The sequence below is a fragment of the Tasmannia lanceolata genome, unplaced genomic scaffold (genome assembly GCF_043159265.1).
Source record: "Tasmannia lanceolata isolate RefF3 unplaced genomic scaffold, GAP_Taslan_0.1 ptg000021l, whole genome shotgun sequence".
Lineage (NCBI taxonomy): Eukaryota > Viridiplantae > Streptophyta > Magnoliopsida > Canellales > Winteraceae > Tasmannia > Tasmannia lanceolata.
The window spans coordinates 8,458,546-8,477,143 of record NW_027518698.1 but is presented as its reverse complement, the minus strand read 5'-3'; positions in this window follow the sequence as shown (position 1 = coordinate 8,477,143).

The window sequence follows — 18,598 nt, the reverse complement described above, 5'->3', positions numbered from 1 at the left end:
GTGTCTTCTTCACTCTCTTCCTCTTCACTCTCAACTCTTGCTTTGAAAGCTATTCCTTTCCTTTTTGTATCTTCCTTTTGTTTGTTTAAGGTTTCTCTTCCTTTTAAAATCATTTCATAAGTTGTTAAGGAACCTATTAAGTCTTCTAAGCCCATTTTTGATACGTCTTTTGCTTCTTCAATGGCGGTGACCTTGGGATCCCAATCTTTAGGTAAAGACCTAAGTATTTTGGTAACTAAGTCCTTGCTAGACAATTGTTTACCTAAGGATCTCAATCCATTTGTTATGTTTGTGAACCTAGTATGCATTTCGGCAATGGTTTCATTTGGGTCCATCATGAATAGCTCATACTCTCTAAAGAGAAGATTCATCTTGGACTCTTTCACTTGATTTGTCCCTTCATGAGCTACCTCTAGCATATCCCAAATCTCCTTAGCGGTTTCAAGAGTAGAAACTCGATTGAACTCCTCGGGAGATAAGGCACAAATCAAGGCATTCATTGCTTTTGCATTGATAGTGGATTCTCTTCTTTCATTTTCATCCCATAGTTCCATATCAACACTAGGTTCATTATATCCATTTTGGATACTTCTCCAAACATCAAAATCCAAAGATTTTAAAAACACTCTCATTCTAGCTTTCCAATATGGATAGTTTGAGCCATTGAAGAAGGGAGGTCTAGTGGTGGATTGCCCCTCATTGCTATGAGAAAAGGTTGCCATTTGAATCTTTCCCTTGTAGGTTTTCAAAGAGAATTCCTATGTAAGAGCTTATGCTCTGATACCAAGTGAAATTCCACTTAGTAACCCAAGAGGGGGTGAATTGGGTTTCTTTTCTAATTTTAAGATTTTTGAAAACTTAGATTGCACTAGTTTTAGATTGAATAGGAAATCCAAAATAGTATTCAAAGCAATAGTGAAAACTTACCACACAAGAAGAGGAGAAGAGGCAAAGAAGCTTTGACACAAAGATTTTTATAGTGGTTCGGTCTTAGCTCAAGACCTACTCCACTCTTCTCAAGTTACTTTCCTTGAGGATTCCACTATCTTCTCCAAGGAACTTAAATACGGCGTTCCTTCCGCCTTGTACAAATCGAGCTCCACGCTCCAAGGGTCTTCTACGGCGCCCTTTGTGCCAAATACAAAGTATATGAAATGAAAAAGCTTGCTTGCCTCTAGATAGGCTAATTTAAGGTAAAGCTCACTCACTCTCACAAGAACAAGATTGAACAAGTGAAGGTCCTAAGGTCTCTCAAGAATAATCTAAGGTAAATGGCACAAGTGAGAGATGGAGAGTGAAGATTTTCAAGAGAAGGAGAACAAATGGCTTTTTGTGCTCTTGAAATCTTTGTAATGTCCTTAGGTAAAGAACCCAAGAGTCCCTAAGTTCATATAAATAGAGGGGATAAAAAAACACAAAATATTCGCACCCCAACGGTCGTCTCGGACTCCGGGCTCAGAGCTCCGAGCGGCTATTTTTTTTGAACCTGGAACAATTCTCGGAGTTCCGAGAATTTTCTCGGAGTTCCGAGCTCGAAGCTCCGAGAATATTCTCAGAGTTCCGAGAAGCCTACGGCCAGCAGATTTTCCTTATATTTTGCTGATTTTGTTTGGGCTTTTGGAACTTTGATTTTTCAAGATAAATGGAGTGTCATGAGGGTCCAACAATGTTGAGACACCACTATGAACATTCACAAACCCATTAAATTCTATCTAGGTTGATTTTAACTCTCCTTTGTGCCATAGACCTAGACTAAACATTGAGGACCATTTACATTCTAAATTTACTTGGTCTTCAATCTTGTTGGCACCTTGTAGAGGCTTTGACATGTCTTCACTCAACTCCATTGATGCTTGAGTTGATTTGCCATTCTTGTGCTTGAGTTCAACCTCGAGTTCAACCTTGAGTTCAACCTTGTCATGCACTCTTGAGGATGGTACACTGTGAACATTATAACTTTGCCAATGGAAATCATTAGTGTATAAAACCTTTAAAACAAATTTAGTTTGTTAATCATCAAAACAATTCAATAGGAGTACTTGTTGAACCCTTGGGCTAACATTTTATTTCATCATTTGTATTTGAGGGTCTCCAATTCAGCCCGCTAAGAAAGGTGAATCATTGTAAGAGGGAGTGTGCCCTCGCAAGGCTTCGTGCAGAAAGGGTGTGATCCCTTGAAGGAGAAGTTGGTGTACAGCTTTGAGATTTGCCCGTTGAAGAATCTTATTGGTTTAGTGGAGATCCGAAGGAGGTAAAACTTAGAAGAGTGGAGTAGGTCAAGTCGTGACCGAACCACTATAAAACATGTGCCTTGTGGATGCTTTCTTTTCTCCTTCTCTTTGCACTTTAGTGGTTGGTAATCTCTACCCTTTTTACTTGTGTTTATATTTTAGTGAACAAGAGTTAGAGTATATAAGCATAAATTAATATCTAATCCCTATCCTACGTTATATTTATTGATTGATAAAGGGTTAGACTTGTTAAGGCTTAATTGGTAAATTGATTTTAATAATCCAATTAATTAAGACTCAAATTTTTAATTAGCCAATTCACCCCCCTCTTGGGTTTTCACCTTGTATTTCATTTACTATGTAGCTAATGCCTTACAAGGGGATAAACCTATAGATTATATAGATAAGCGATTTTAGGGCAAATCTATAGGACTTAGACAAAAGAAGATTAGAATCTAGAGGACTATGTCTAAGAGAGACATCCATGGCTCATGCAAGTGAGAGTATATCTCTGTGGATAATCATGACCAAGATATGACATTTTAAAACATTCATGGATAGTCTACCTTGTTTGGACACAAGTAACATGACACATAGGGTGCATGGTCCAAATATCTACATCTACATCCACAAACCACTAATGAAAGATAAGGCGTTAAGCACAAAGTGCATAAGCCCATAGAAAACCAAAATGTGTGGGAGACACATGTTCCCATCATAATGTACTGCATGCCATCCACTATAATGGGTAAATGCCCAATAATGATACTAGATTCCTATGACATTTTCAATTTTACTCAAATGAGTTTCATACATTGAATCTAGGCTCATTTTCAACTTCCCTATATAATATATTTTTATATGAATTTAGGGAATGATCCAAGGACATAGAAAATATTCATCAAGTAAGAATACCTTGGACACATGTATTCCAAAATGAACTACCATGACTACATAATTTCATCTAAATTTCAAGGTTCATCTTAGTCATAAGAGGATATCCATTTTAAGCTTTTGGAATACATCTATTATAACCCATCAAGATTTCTTATGTATTTAATGATAATCATTAAGCACACAAGAATGGGTTTGAGGGACAACTAGGTGCATAGAAATAGACATATTTATTCACCTAGGGCATAAGAGATGTCTAAGAAAGAATTTGAGTTGATTTCCTTAGACATGGCTTTTAACTTCTTAATCTTGCTAGAAATGCTATTCTAATAAAGTTGAATATTCTAAGATCTAGCAAATGCCAAATTTGTCCTAGATAGAGTTCAAATATGGAGGAAATGTACTTGTTAGATCAAGTTGAACTCAAGGGCAATGGAGTAGTTGATTTTCAAGAAAGCACACATATGGTTTTCACATTGAATTTTCTATTGTAGATTTTCTTTGTGGATGACTACTAAGTGCAAGAAGATATGAGACAGAGTGTGAGCACTTAGACAAAATATTCTAGAATGATGTTCATTAAAGCACAAAGATATAGTCTATAGAGAAGAGATTTTTTGTTTTCTACATAGACTGAGATGAAAATGATGTGATCATTAAGCTCAATTTGCAAAGACACATTCTATTAAAACATGAATAATGGTATGTATCTAAGCTCAAAAATGAAATGATATATCAATTAAGCTCATGAAAACTAGATACAAAGGGTAATTCAATGGTTTGAGGTATCTAGAAGAAATATAAATGATATGACAACTAAGCACAACCCCTAAGAATATCATATTCAATGAATGATTTGAATAGGGGATTTTGGAATCCAAATTACTTTGGTTCCATTCAAGCTTGTTTGTGGGAGTGTATCTTTTCTTATCCAAACAAACTTGTTAGATTTCACAAATCTAAGTTTACACCTAGATTTGTGATGTCCAAATCTACCACAATAAGTACATGAATAATGATTGGTAGATGTAGAACAAATAGAATCATAAGACTTTGAAATTAAGCAAATATGCTTATTTTTTTCTTCTTGTAGTCTTTGATTCTGTATAGAGAGTTCTTCTTTTTCTAATTTAATCTCATTCAATTGATTTTTAAAACATTCTTTTTGATGAGAGTAATTAGTTTTCAATTGCTCTTCATTTTCACAAACATATTTATGTTTTTCATTTAAATCAATGTTTGTGTTTGTAAGGCTTTTATTTTCTTTCTCAAAGGCATTGCATCTTTGAATTAAATCATTATTTTTATTTATCAAAATTATGCTCAATTGACTTAATTTTTCATTTCTTTTAAAATATTTATTTATTTTCGATTTCAAATTTTCAATTTGAATTTCCAAATCAGAGATTGAATGTCTGAGAGAATTTTCTTTTGCAAAAGATTTTTGTGAAGCTCTTTTTGTCCAAAAATTTTATCATTTGAAAAGAGACAAATATCTTTTCTCAAAAATATTTTATAATATTGTCCAAATATCTTTTGCATTGATGCAATTAGAAATTTTCCTAAAAATGTTTGGAGTTGAACCACAACATAGTACAATCATTGCCTTTGAGTTCAAGGAAAATAATTTTGAATCATTTTTAGTACATTTACTTAGCAAAGAAAATTCCCTCTTCAATGACATCTAGGATGCCAAAGTCTATGGATTTGAGATAGGCTTGCATTTGCACTCTTCAAGCTCTATAATTCGTTCTATAAAAAAATGGAGGAATTAGAGTGGATCGGCCTCTCTCAAAATCCATTTGGATTGTCACGAATCTTTTCTCTTGTAGGTTTTTGAATCAAAAACCTCTTTAAGAGCCTAAGCTCTGATACCAAATAAAATCCAAGTGTGACAACCCAAGAAGGGGGGTGAATTGGTCAATTGAAAATTTTAGGCTTTGGGTTATAAAAGATACATCAACTAGAACAAACTTGCTTGGAACCAATATGGTTTGGGTTCCAAAATCCCCTACTTGAATCACATCATATGATTAGTAGATTTAGGGGTAATGAGCTTAAAATGAAATATCATTTCAAAATGAATTTTTGATACAATATGCTTATAGTTGGTTAACCTTTTTGTATCAATATCCAATGTGCTTCATTTGAAAATATTTTCAAAATAAAAATAAAAAGGAGTGTATAGATACTAAATGCCTATATCTGTTTGAATAACATGTATCTATATATCTTCTTGTAATTCAAAGTCTAGATGCTTAAATATAGTTAATATGAGACTTTGATATATTGAGCATAATTGAATATCATAATTAGAAACATCTCTCTAAGTGCATACATTATGATTTAGATCTTCCTGCACTTAATGATCATCCACAAAAGAAAGCCACTCTAGAGAACATTAATGTGAAAACCATAAATTGTGCTTACAGGATATTCAACCACACCTTTGTGCCCTTGTGTTCGAATTGTACTCACAAGTATATCATTATATTTGAACATTATTTTGGTAGTTGCTAGAAGCTAGGTTGTACGATCTATCACATCTCTCTAGCAAAATCAAAAAGACTTGAACTTAAATAAAAAATTTTGGCAATCAAATAATACTTACCAAAATTTGAGAAAATGCCAAAGTATCATTTTTTAAACTCTATTTTGGACAAATACATCACTTGTTAGATAATTATGTACTTGAATTGTTCTAATATATCATTTCTAGCAAAACTAAGGTATTAAATGTCATGTCTAAAAAAACAACTCAAATCCCTTCTTAGACATCTTTTTGTTCCTTAAGTGAACAAACATGTTTATTACTTTGCACCTAGTTGTCCTATCAAAACCCATTCTATTACAAGCTTAATGATTTTCATCAAATCTAAAGAATCATAGATGGGTTAAAAATTAGTGTATTTCTAAAGAGCTTCAATTGGATAATCTCATGACTAAGATGAACCTTAATATGTATAGATATGTTATATGTATTTTGTTCAAGTAGTCATGAAAGTTCATAAATTGAATACATGTGTCCAAGGTAGTTTGCATCATTTGATACATATATATTATAAAATCCTTGGATCTTTACCTAAGTTCATAAAAGGATATATATTATATAGAAAAGTTAAATCATGAATCTAGATTCAATGAATGACTTGAAATGAAAATATCATAGAAATCTAGAATCATATTTGGGCATTTACTCACTTGAGTAAAATTAAAATTCAGTAAGGTGGTTGTATACATTAGATTGTGATGGGAACATGTGCCTCCCACCCATTTTTGGTTTTCAATGGGCTTATGCACCTTGTGCCTAATGCCTTGTCTTTTACATGTGGTTGGGGATGTAGATGTAATGTTTGGACCATGCACATTATGTGTCATGTCCTTTGTGTCCAAACATGGTAGATTATCCATGGAAACCTTGGTGATCATATCTTCTCATAAGGTATACTCTTACCTTCATGAATCATGGATGTCTCTCTAAGACATGGTATTTTATTGACCATTCTCACTATGTCTTAGTCCTAGAGAATTGAACTCAAATTGGTATATACATATTCTATAGTTATCACCCATTGTTTGATAATATCTACACATGTGAGATGTTAAACCTTAATCTTAAAAGTCACTCAATTGGTACTCTTAACCTTCTTAGATTCTAAGAGGGAGATGGTACATTCACATTAATTAAAATATCTAACAAATTGGCCTTGTGCCAACATCTCAAACATGAATAGGTATACATTTATATGTGATCTCCCTAGCTAGTTATGTATATTACATACTTAGGGAAGTAAAGCGTGAATTTGAAAAATATTAAATCACATTTAGGGGGAGCATGAGCCAAAGATTAAAATTTTTGTGTGCAATGCTTGTTTATCATGATGAGCTAGACTATGGCTATCATTTTATCATGATAAACTGACAATTGGAGAGCAACTGTCATTGTAGGCCAAGGGTTGAGTTTAACTTGGTATCTTTTGGAAAATATATCCAAAATCCTTTGGAGTCTTTGCAATGACATCCTTTTGGATTCATGCATTGCATGATTCATTTTCAAAAGGGGAGCCTTAAAGGCCAATCTTGTCCTTTATTTCTTATCATATGATTCTAAATGTGTATATCATTCCTCATATGATAAGTACACTCATTTGGAGCATGATTGCTCCATGTGTGTTGTTTTGGGCTTGTCTTGTGTTCTTATTTTGGTATCATTTTCTTTTTGTATAGACAAAAGCCCATAGCCTAGGTCTTAGAGTCATATCCTTCTAGGCTAGTGACTTATCTTGGATGATCAAATATGATATCATCTATTTCAAGAATAAGTTTTGGTGGCCAAGTATTCCATTGTCATATCTTTGGCCTATTATGTCATGTCATACCTTAAATCTTAGGTTTATCTAAGGCCAATGACAAATACTAAGGGGGAGAGCTAATTGTTGCTATCTTTATGTTTATATGGATCATTGTAAGATGCTAACACTCTCCATTCAAATATTTCCTCACTAATTATGCAAAAAATTGCATATCATTAGATTTTAAAAAAAAAAAAGGGGCTTGTAATGCTAAACTTTAAACTTGCTTGTTTTCTTTCATGATAAGTAAAATATAAGCTTTAACTTGCTAATCTATTATTATATTACGGGTCATAGGGTAGAATTATATTGGATTTATATATACTAAGATACACCCTAAATATTTGTGCTAAAATTGAAATGTCTCTTTGTTTTGCCAACATAGGCTTGATTTGTTTTGTGATTATTCATTTCCTATGTTGATTGTCTCTTATCATGCCATATATACTTTGGATTATACTTTGATTTCAATTGGTAACTCATAATAAGAAGTTAGGGGGAGCATCATATTTTCATTTAATATCTTTGATGCTTTATGTAATTGTGCTTAAATGCTTAATCCTTCCTTTTTGCTAATGCTAAAATGGGGAGAATTTGTGTAATTGATTAGATCCATAATCATATGCATATGTTGAGGGGGAGTAGTCACACGCATCTTGCTTATCTAATCCTCATAAGAGGATCCTCCCACCTCTCTAATCATTTGGTTTGTCATCATAAAAAACGGGGAGATTGTTAGCCCAAGGGTTCCCCATGGGTTCACTCAATCACCTTGTTTTGATGATTAACAAAAGCAAATTGATTAGTCATTTATGGACTAATTGTTTGCCTTGAGTGTTGTGCTATAGACAGGTAATTCACAGGTCAATCCATGCTAGCACACACACAGATGGCCTAAGCTTGAAGATGAACCAAACAAAGGACAAAGAAGCTAGAGTATACTTGGACAAACCATACCTTGGAGGATCAACCAGGGAGAAGTTCCACACAACCATCTCAAAGCATTGAACAAACAAAGGAAGATCAATGAAGGCCAAAGCTTGTGGATCAACAACTTGCAAAGGAGCTGGAACCAAATAGTGGCATCATCCTTGGAAGGTGTCAAGCAAAGAAGCTCAACCTTGAAGATCCCAAAGCAAGCCATGCACTCAAAGAGAAGATCAAGCAATGGCTACCTCAAGAGTTCATTCAAGAAAGTAGTAAAAAGGGTAGATTGTATCACCTTTCTCTCTTTTGTTTTCTCTTATCAAGGAACATCTTAAAACCCTTAAAAATATATTTTTCAAAGAGACTAACACACCCTTTAAGGACTTAAATGGATAAATGAATGGCCATGGTGGTGTACCAACATGTTGAGACCCATATGACATTCAACACAAAAATAAACAAAACAGAGTTCCGAAGCAACAACCTGGACCAGAAACTAAATCCTTTCAAAACTTGTTTAACACATTTTCAAATATTTTTGAAAATATTTGTAACAGATAGCTCTCATTTTTCTCATATCCGTAGAGTATAAGAACATCGAAATCCGATGAGAAACGAAGGAGATATGAATTTTTCAAATGAGACACTGTTTGCTGGAAATCCAGTCTCGGAACTCCGAGATTTATTCTCGGAGCTCCGAGCTCGGAACTTCGTGAAATGATCCAGGTTCTAAAATTAAAAGCTCTGTTTGAATTCTCGGAACTCCGAGAATTTGCTCGGAACTCCGAGAAATTTCTCAGAACTCCGAGAAATGTTTTTGTTCAAAAAAATATAGCCGTTGTGGTGCAACGGCTAGTTGACTATTTGACCCTGTTTTGACTGTTTTGCCCCCCAAACGGTCACAAGGAGTTGGGACTTCATATATACCTATTCAAAGGGTCCAAAACACTAGAGGAACATTGTCCAACTCTAATAAACCCTAGAAATCCATTTGTGAATCATTTTTGGGTAATTTCTCTCACCAACCTCTTGTGCCTTGATTTGAGAAAATCATGTGAGATTGGTTTAGGCTTAAACTTGTTTATTCTTGAGAGCATCCTTGGAGCTTTAACTTGCATTGTAGCCTACATAGAGGCAAAGCTTTTATCTTCTTCTTTATTCGATCGGTGGCAAGGGCATCCGTTGTTTTTAATTCCCTTGGGTGAAGCGCTTAGAACTCGGCGGAGAAGGAGAGTCATTGTAAAGGTGGAAGGGCATCCTTATTTAATTCCCTTGGATTGTAAAAGCCTTGGAGCCGGGCGTCGTCGAGGTCTCAATATTGGAAATCCTCAAGTGCGACCTTGAGAAGAGTGGAGTAAGCCGTTTGCCGAACCACTATAAATCTTTATGTCACTTGTGTGATTCGTATTTCTCTCACTCCCTCTCACTCTCTTATTTGATTATTTGTGCTTAGCATTGATAATCAACCTAAATATCTTAACCTTGCTAACTAGGCTATTAAAATTACCTAATTAAGTTTGCTAATCAACAAGGGTTTTGAACTTATATTAATTTGTAATATTGTTTAACTTCAACTATTTCAAACTTAATTAAACAAGGGATAAGTCTTGGGTGAAATCTTAGGAAAAGTTTTTAAAAGGTAAAGGTTTTATAAACATCCTATTCACCCCCTCTCTAAGTTGCCAAACCAAGTCATTACTTGGATTTCAATATATATATATATATATATATATCCTAAGCAGGGGCACCAACCCTAAATTTAGTCTAACAGAGTCAAGGAGGTCTCGACTCATAAATGACTGGTGAGTGCTAAATAACAGAGCGAATAGTCGCACAATGCGAACCACTCTCCTATACTAAATGGGTCAAGGCCAGGCTGTAACTAGGCTCACATGTGCTAGTCGCACATGTACGTCCTATATACATATATATTTAGTTGTGTCAAAAATATGGTCCCATTATACACTACGAGGGTGAACTATGCTTATGATCCATGCCCTTGTACATCACGAATGATCTAAGCGATGCATAGAGTGAATGGATCACGCTCATTGGCTGCATAGCCCTGGATATAAGTCTCACTCAGTGCCCCTTACAGGTAATCACCTCCTGCTAGGCTTGACTGTACTTATACCCGGAGGCCGACTCTAATATATATATAGATCAAAATAAAAAATAAAATAAGACATGAAGTGAAGTGAGTGAACCCTTGTTTTATTACACACCTACTTAGTGCCCTTAGATTCTAACGACAAAGTTCCCATTTAACTTGATTTTAGCTCAAATTTTCTCAATATTAATAAAAATGGTATGTTAACAGAGTTAAGTAATATCTCGAAAGATCCCCAGCAGAGTCGCCAGCCTGTGGACCCCGATCCGAGAGAGGCGAGGGACGAGCCCCCGAAAATCTCTAGATCATCCACGTGATGGAGAGCTCTACCAAAGAACTCTAAAAAAGATGCCTCTCACAGCATGAGTGGCGATGTAAAGTGAGATACCTCTCGATTCGGGGAGTAGCCCAGATTCGAGACGTACCTTAAACAAAGAAGAGTCGCCATCCAAGGAAGTAGGCCCTAGATCCCATACTATGCTCTGTTGCAATGGATAACCAGAGATGCAAAAGGGTCGTGCCTGGTTATGAATTTGGAAGGTCCGAAGAGCACCTCATCCGCCCAAGTGCAACCACATGGTCTCTTATGCCATTTATTTATTGATTTTGAAGAGTTTTGGATGAAAATCAAGTGAAATGGGAACATATATCTCCAAGAAGGCGTCTATCTAATCATGCATGTCTCGGAGATGAATAATAAGCACAGATAAAAAAATGAAAGAAATGTCACCTAAGAACAGCTAGGTTATGAGTGTCATGCCTAATTGGTGTCTAAGTTTTGATGAGCAAACATATGCATGCTACAGCTAAAGGTATAAGGTCTGTACAAGATGACAGATCTAAAACTAGCATTTAATCATGACTTGAACTAAGAATACAGTAAACGAAATAAAGAATAAGTAATAATGGCAGGCAGATAAAAAGATAATAAAATAAAACCTAAGAGCGAACACATAGCGCCTATCTACATTGGGGCGAATAGATAGCGCCTAATACAATATAAAATCCTAACACATTCCATCTAGGAAGCACTAAATGACAGATATGGTAAGCAGTAATGAAATAAAAACCTAAGGGCGAACACATAGCGCCTATCTACATTGGGGCGAATACATAGCGCCTAGTATAATATAAAATCCTAACTCATCCCATCTAGAAAGTAGTAAATAACAGATACAATAAGCAGTAATGAAATAAAATCCTAAGGGCGAACAAATAGCGCCTATCTACGCTGGGGGGAATACATAGCACCTAATACAATATAAAATCCTAACTCATCCCATCTAAAAATTAGTAAATAACAGATACAATAAGTAGTAATGAAATAAAATCCTAAGGGCGAACACATGGCGCCTATCTACATTTGGGCGTGTAAGCCCAAGGGTCTACTCTCCTATCTTATTTTGATGATTCTAAACATAATTGATTATATTATTGAATACTAATCAATTTGCCTTGAAGTGTTGTGTTTAAGATAGGATTGATCATTGAAACCAACACACTACATGGTCATGCTTGAAGATATACCACACAAGAGTCAAAAGAGCTAAGTGGAGCTCACATCATCTCTCAAGCAAGCATACACAAGATTGATGACCAAGGCTAAAGAGAATTTGAGGTTTACCTAGAATTCAATTTACATCTTCTCTTTAGATTTCTAAGTCAAGGCAACGTGTTTTAAAATAGTTTTCAAAAACACTTAAGAACTTAAATGGTTTAGTGAATGGTTATGTGGTGGACCAACATGTTGGGACCCTCATAACATTCCAAATTAACTTAGAAATTGAGTTCCAAAAGTCCAAAATCAAATAGCATAAAAAAGTACAAAATGTCTGCTGATTTTAGGCTTCTCGGAACTCCGAGATTTTTCTCGGAGCTCCGAGCTTGGAACTCCGAGAAATGGTCCAGTAGAAAAATTCTCTTCTGGTCATTTTCTCGGAACTCCGAGAAATGTTCCAGTAGAAAATTTCCATCTTCTGGCCGTTCTCTCGGAACTCCGAGAATATGTCTCGGAACTCCGAGAATGGTTCTCGGAACTTCGCGACAGCTTAGAAAATAGCCGTTGGGATTTGAATTAATTTTTGGTTTTTGATAACAACACCCCCAAACGGTCATATTTTCTTGAGAAGCTATTTATACTCCTTCAAGAGGATTATTTCCTCTCTCTTGAATCATTTGAAAAACCTCCTTAAGCATTCAAGAAAACTTGCAACCCATTTGTGCTTAAGATTTTGTTTTCTCCCCAAACTTGCCTTGCACTTGCAAATCTATTGAGTTGGGATTTAGAGCTTTCACTTGCAATCACTATTGAAGAGCAAATCAAGGGACTACAAAGTGCATCAAGCTTTCAAGAGAAGCCAAGCTATTCATCTTCTATTTCTTGTAAAGGTGGCTAGGGCATCCTATCTTAATACCCTAGAGAGCAATTACTTAGAACTCGGCGAAGAAGGAGAGTCGGTGTAAAGGTGTAAGGGCATCCTTATTTAATATCCCTTGGAAGTGTAATCGCCTCGGAGCCGGGCATCGTGGAGGTCTCACATAGTGGAAAACCTTAAGGACGATCTTAAGAAGAGTGGAGTAGGGCTTTGCCCGAACCACTATATATCGGTGTGTTCTTTCTTGTTCTTGCACTTTCATTCTTGTTTTTGGTTTGGCATTTCATTTTGTCTTTAATCTTATTTGCACTAACCAAAATTCTAATCAAGAGAAGAAAAATTAAATTAGGTTTAATACTTAAATTTAAAAAGGTATAAATTAGTGTTAAAACCAATTCACCCCCCCTCTTGTGTATTTCAATTGGAATCAAAGCCTCGTCTCTAATTTTTTTTAAAACCCTAACCGGTCTAGAGTAAAGATTCTAAAAATGGCAAACTACCCTCAACACCATGAAGGTTACTCAAACACTAGGCCACCCTACTTTGATGGAACAAATTATGGATTTTGGAAAACCAAAATAAAAATCTTTTTAACCAAAGATTACCAAATGTGGAGAGCCATTAATAATGAATACATATTATCCACTAGAAATCTAAACGATTGGACCGAAGCCGAACAACAAGCCTCAAACTTCAGTGCAAAAGCCATGAATTCCCTAATTTGTGCTTTATCACCCGGAGAATTCAATAGAGTGTCAAATTTGAATTCGGCTAAGGAAATTTGGGACACCTTAGAAGTCACCCATGAGGGAACCAACCAAGTTAAAGAATCCAAAATGAATCATCTTTTTAGGCAATATGAACTCTTTCAAATGACACCCGATGAAACTATTGCCGACATGTACACTAGATTCACTAACCTTGTAAATGGACTAAGGGGACTTGGAAAGCAATTTTCAAATAGAGATTTAGTGACCAAAATCCTTAGATCCCTACCTTTGTCATGGGAATCCAAAACCTCCGCAATCACCGAAGCCAAGGACATGAATTCATTAAACCTAGATGAACTAATAGGGTCCTTGATAACCCATGAGATGATTTTCAAAACAAAAGCACCCGAAATTGAAACTAAAATTGAAAAAGGAAAAGGAGTTGCTTTTGCTTGTAATATAGGTGATAATGAAGATGCAAAGGAAGACATGGAAGATGAAGTTGCTCTCCTAACAAGAAGGATCAAATTCTTGCAAAGGAAAATGGGAGGCATAAAAAATAGAAGAACCAATCCTCCATTCAAGAAGAAAGAAGAGATCGATGACGGATCTTCTCAACCCCGATGCTACGGTTGCAAGAAGCTTGGACACATTCGCCCGGATTGTCCACTCAACAATGAGCCTACCTCAAATAATCGCTTCAAGAGAAGAGAAGGCAAGAAAGGAATGACCGCCACATGCGATGAGAAAATTGAAAGTGAAGGCGAACAAAATGATGGAGAAGATTGCTTGTTAGCAAAAAATGTTTGCTTCATGGCCTCAACAAACAACAATAAAGAGGTAAATACTTTAAATGATGTCATTGTTTTAAAAGAAGTTCTAGATTCCTTGCAAAATGCACATGATGAAATTGAGATTGAATTTGATAAAAATGCATCACTTGAAAATTCTCTTGCTAACATGAGAAAAGAATTTGGTTGGTTAAAGAAAGACCATGAATTTTTAGATGATGAAAATGAAAAATATAAAGTTGAAATTCATGATTTAAATGCTACCATCAAAATCTTAAATAAAAATCGACAAGAGCTATCTATTGAAAACAACAAGCTAAAGCATGAAAATAATAAACTATCTTTTGAATTTGATGAACTAAAGAAACTCTTTGAAAAATTTGAACATAGTTCACTAAAATTAGATAGGCTTGTTAATATTCAAAGATTGTCACATGATAAAAGTGGACTTGGACATAAATGGAATACTACAATATCCAACTATAAAAACAAACTTGTAAAGGCTTCTTCTAGTAGTACCAAAACTTGTTTTTATTGTGGTTTAGAAGGACATTATAAAGTTGCTTGCATGCATGCTAAACAAGATAAAATCAAATTGAACTCTAAAGTGAAAATAAATGAACATAGCAAGATTAGGAAGATTTGGGTACCTAAGGGATCTCACTTGCCTATTCATATGTAGGTATGCCTTAAAAGCCATAACAAGAAGAACACATGGTACCTTGATAGTGGATGCTCTAGACACATGACTGAAGACCTCACTCAATTCGCATCCCTATCACTCAAGGATGGTGGAGACGTTACCTTTGGAGATGATAAGAAAGGAAAGGTCAAAGAAGAAGGCACCATAGGTAACTCTACCTCTCCCATACATGATGTACTTTATGTTGATGGCTTGTCCCATAATCTTATTAGCATTAGTCAATTGTGTGACAATGGTTTTGAAGTAATCTTCAACCCTGACAAATGCATTGTTAAAAATAAGATAGATGGAAAGTAAAATTCATAGGTTCTAGAGACAATAACATTTACACTATTGGATTAGATGATCTTAGACTCCAAAATATGACTTGTCTTAATGCCATTAGTGAAGATTCTTGGTTGTGGCATAGGAGGTTGGGTCATGCCGGAATGGATCTCATTTCGACCCTTTGCTCAAAAGAAATTGTTAGAGGATTGCCTAAGTTCAAATACACCAAAGATCACATTTGTAGAACTTGTCAATTAGGGAAACAATTGAAGAGCTCATTTGCCCCTAAAAATATGATTTCAACCACCTACCCCTTGCAACTACTTCATATAGATCTTTTTGGACCAATGAAGACAAGTAGCTTAGGTGGAAAGACGTATGTGTTTGTTATCGTGGATGACTACTCACGATTTACATGGGTCATATTTTTAGCACATAAAGATGAAACCTATGAAAATTTCCTTAAATTGTGTAATCAAGTCCAAAATGAAAAAGGTATTTCCATATCTTACATTAGGAGTGATCATGGAACAGAATTTGAAAATGTACAATTTGACACTTACTGTAATGAACATGGCATCAAACACAATTTTTCTACACCTAGGACACCTCAACAAAATGGGAATGTAGAAAGAAAGAACCGAACCCTCCAAGAAATGGCTAGAACAATATTGCATGAAAATGATCTCCCTAGATACTTTTGGGCGGAGGCGGTTAGCACCGCTTGCTATATCATAAATAGGGTATATATAAGGCCAATTTATAAGAAAACACCTTATGAGCTTTGGAAAAACTTGAAACCAAATATAAGCTATTTTAAAGTGTTTGGTTGTAAATGCTTCATCTTAAACATTAAAGATAATCTACACAAATTTGATAAGAAGTCGGATGATGGCATATTCTTAGGGTATTCTTCACATAGCAAGGCATATAGAGTATTTAATAGAAGAACTCTAGTTGTAGAAGAATCCATGCATGTGACATTTGATGAGAGAGGGCCAACACCTCAAGAAATGCCACATGATGAGGATGAACCTATTGAACATCTCTTACCTAAGACAAATGTTCCTCCCCATGCATCTACAAGTAACACATTACCTAATGAGGAAGTTGAAAATGTAGATGATGACTCATTGCCTAGGGATAGGAGAATATTGGTAGATCATCCTGAATTCCAAATCTTAGGTGATGCCACATCGCCAGTAAGAACTAGATCATACTATCGTAGTGTGAGTAACAACTTGGCGTTCCTATCCGAATTAGAACCTAAGTCCATCAAGGAAGCCGAAAAGGATGAGTATTGGTTGATGGCTATGCAAGAAGAGTTGAGTCAATTCGAAAGAAACAAGGTGTGGAGGCTAGTGCCTAGGCCTAGTGATCATCCAGTCATTGGCACGAGATGGGTGTATAGAAACAAATTGGATGAAAATGGAATTATCACTAGAAATAAAGCTAGGCTTGTAGCCCAAGGGTACAATCAGGAGGAGGGAATAGACTATGATGAGACATTTGCTCCTATTGCCCGTATGGAAGCTATTAGGATACTCTTGGCATATGCATCTCATAAAGGATTTAAATTGTATCAAATAGATGTCAAAAGTGCCTTCCTAAATGGCTATATCCAAGAGGAAGTGTATGTTGAGCAACCTCCAGGTTTTGAAGACTTCAAATATCCAAATCATGTCTTCAGGCTTGATAAAGCTTTATATGGATTAAAGCTAGCTCTTAGAGCTTGGTATGAGAGGCTTTGCAATTTCCTTGTGGAAAAAGGATTTTAGATGGGAAAGGTGGATAAAACCTTATTTATCAAAAGAGAAAATCAAGATATCCTCCTTGTCCAAATCTATGTGGATAACACCATCTATGGCTCAACTAATCAAAAAATGTGTGATGAATTTGCAACTTTAATAAAAAATGAATTTGAAATGAGCATGATGGGTGAGTTAACCTACTTCTTAGGACTCCAAATTAAACAATACCAAAATGGAATATTTTTAAACCAAGAAAAATATACTAAAGAGTTATTAAAGAAGTATGGCATATATAGCAGTAAGACATCAAGAATTCCCATGAGTACAACTGATAAGCTAGAAAAGGATGAATTTGGCAAATCTATAGATCAAAAGATGTATAGGGGTATGATAGGTAGCTTACTCTATCTGACAGCCAGCAGACCAGACATTATGTTTACTGTCTGTCTCTGTGCTCGATTTCAATCGGATCCAAAAGAGTCTCACCTATCGGCACTCAAGAAAATCTTCAAGTACTTAAGAGGAACCCAAAGTCTGGGACTATGATATGAAAAATCTACTACCTTCACTCTCATTGGATATTCAGATGCAGACTTTGCTGGATGTAGAGTGGATAGGAAGAGCACTAGTAGGACTTGTCAATTCTTGGGCAAATCACTTGTTTCATGGTTTAGCAAGAAACAAAATTCAGTAGCCCTCTCCACAACAGAAGCAGAATATGTGGCAGCTGGAGCTTGCTGTGCACAAGTCCTACTCACAAAAAGGGGATATTTGCTTAAATATATCAATACTGAGGATCAATTGGCGGATATCTTTACAAAACCCCTTAGTGATGATAGAATATGTTATATCCGAAGTGCCTTGAACATTTGGAGTGCAGATCAAGTCAAAGAAATTGCCAAATAAATATTTTATGCCTTTCACCAGCTTATCTATATAAGTATTTATATATCATCCTTGTTTCGTAGTATCTCTATGAATGAGATGTCAAACATTAATCTTAAAAATTACTCAATTGGTACGCTTAGCCTTCTTAGTTCTCTAAGATGGAGAGGTACCTTAACCTTAATTAAAATACCTAACAATTTGACAATATGTCAACATCTCGATCATGAACAGGTATATGTGCATTACTTCGCTATATATTATTTTTATACCATAAGCATTGATTTAGGGGGAGTACCTAACTCAATCTTCATTTACTCCTAAATTGTTGTATATTTTAGTTCACCCTTTCTGTCGATGACAAAAGGGGGAGAAGTTTGAAATTGATTATCTATTCAATTGCCTATATGCACCATATGCTTTTAATTGTTATCATTTAACACTGTGCATATATTGAGGGGGAGTTCCTGCTTTCACTTGCCTACTGGGTCACTCCACACACACCTCATAATCAATTTTGTTTGTCAACATAAAAAATGGGGAGATTGTAAGCCCAACAAGGGTCTACTCTCCTATCTTATTTTGATGATTCTAAACATAAT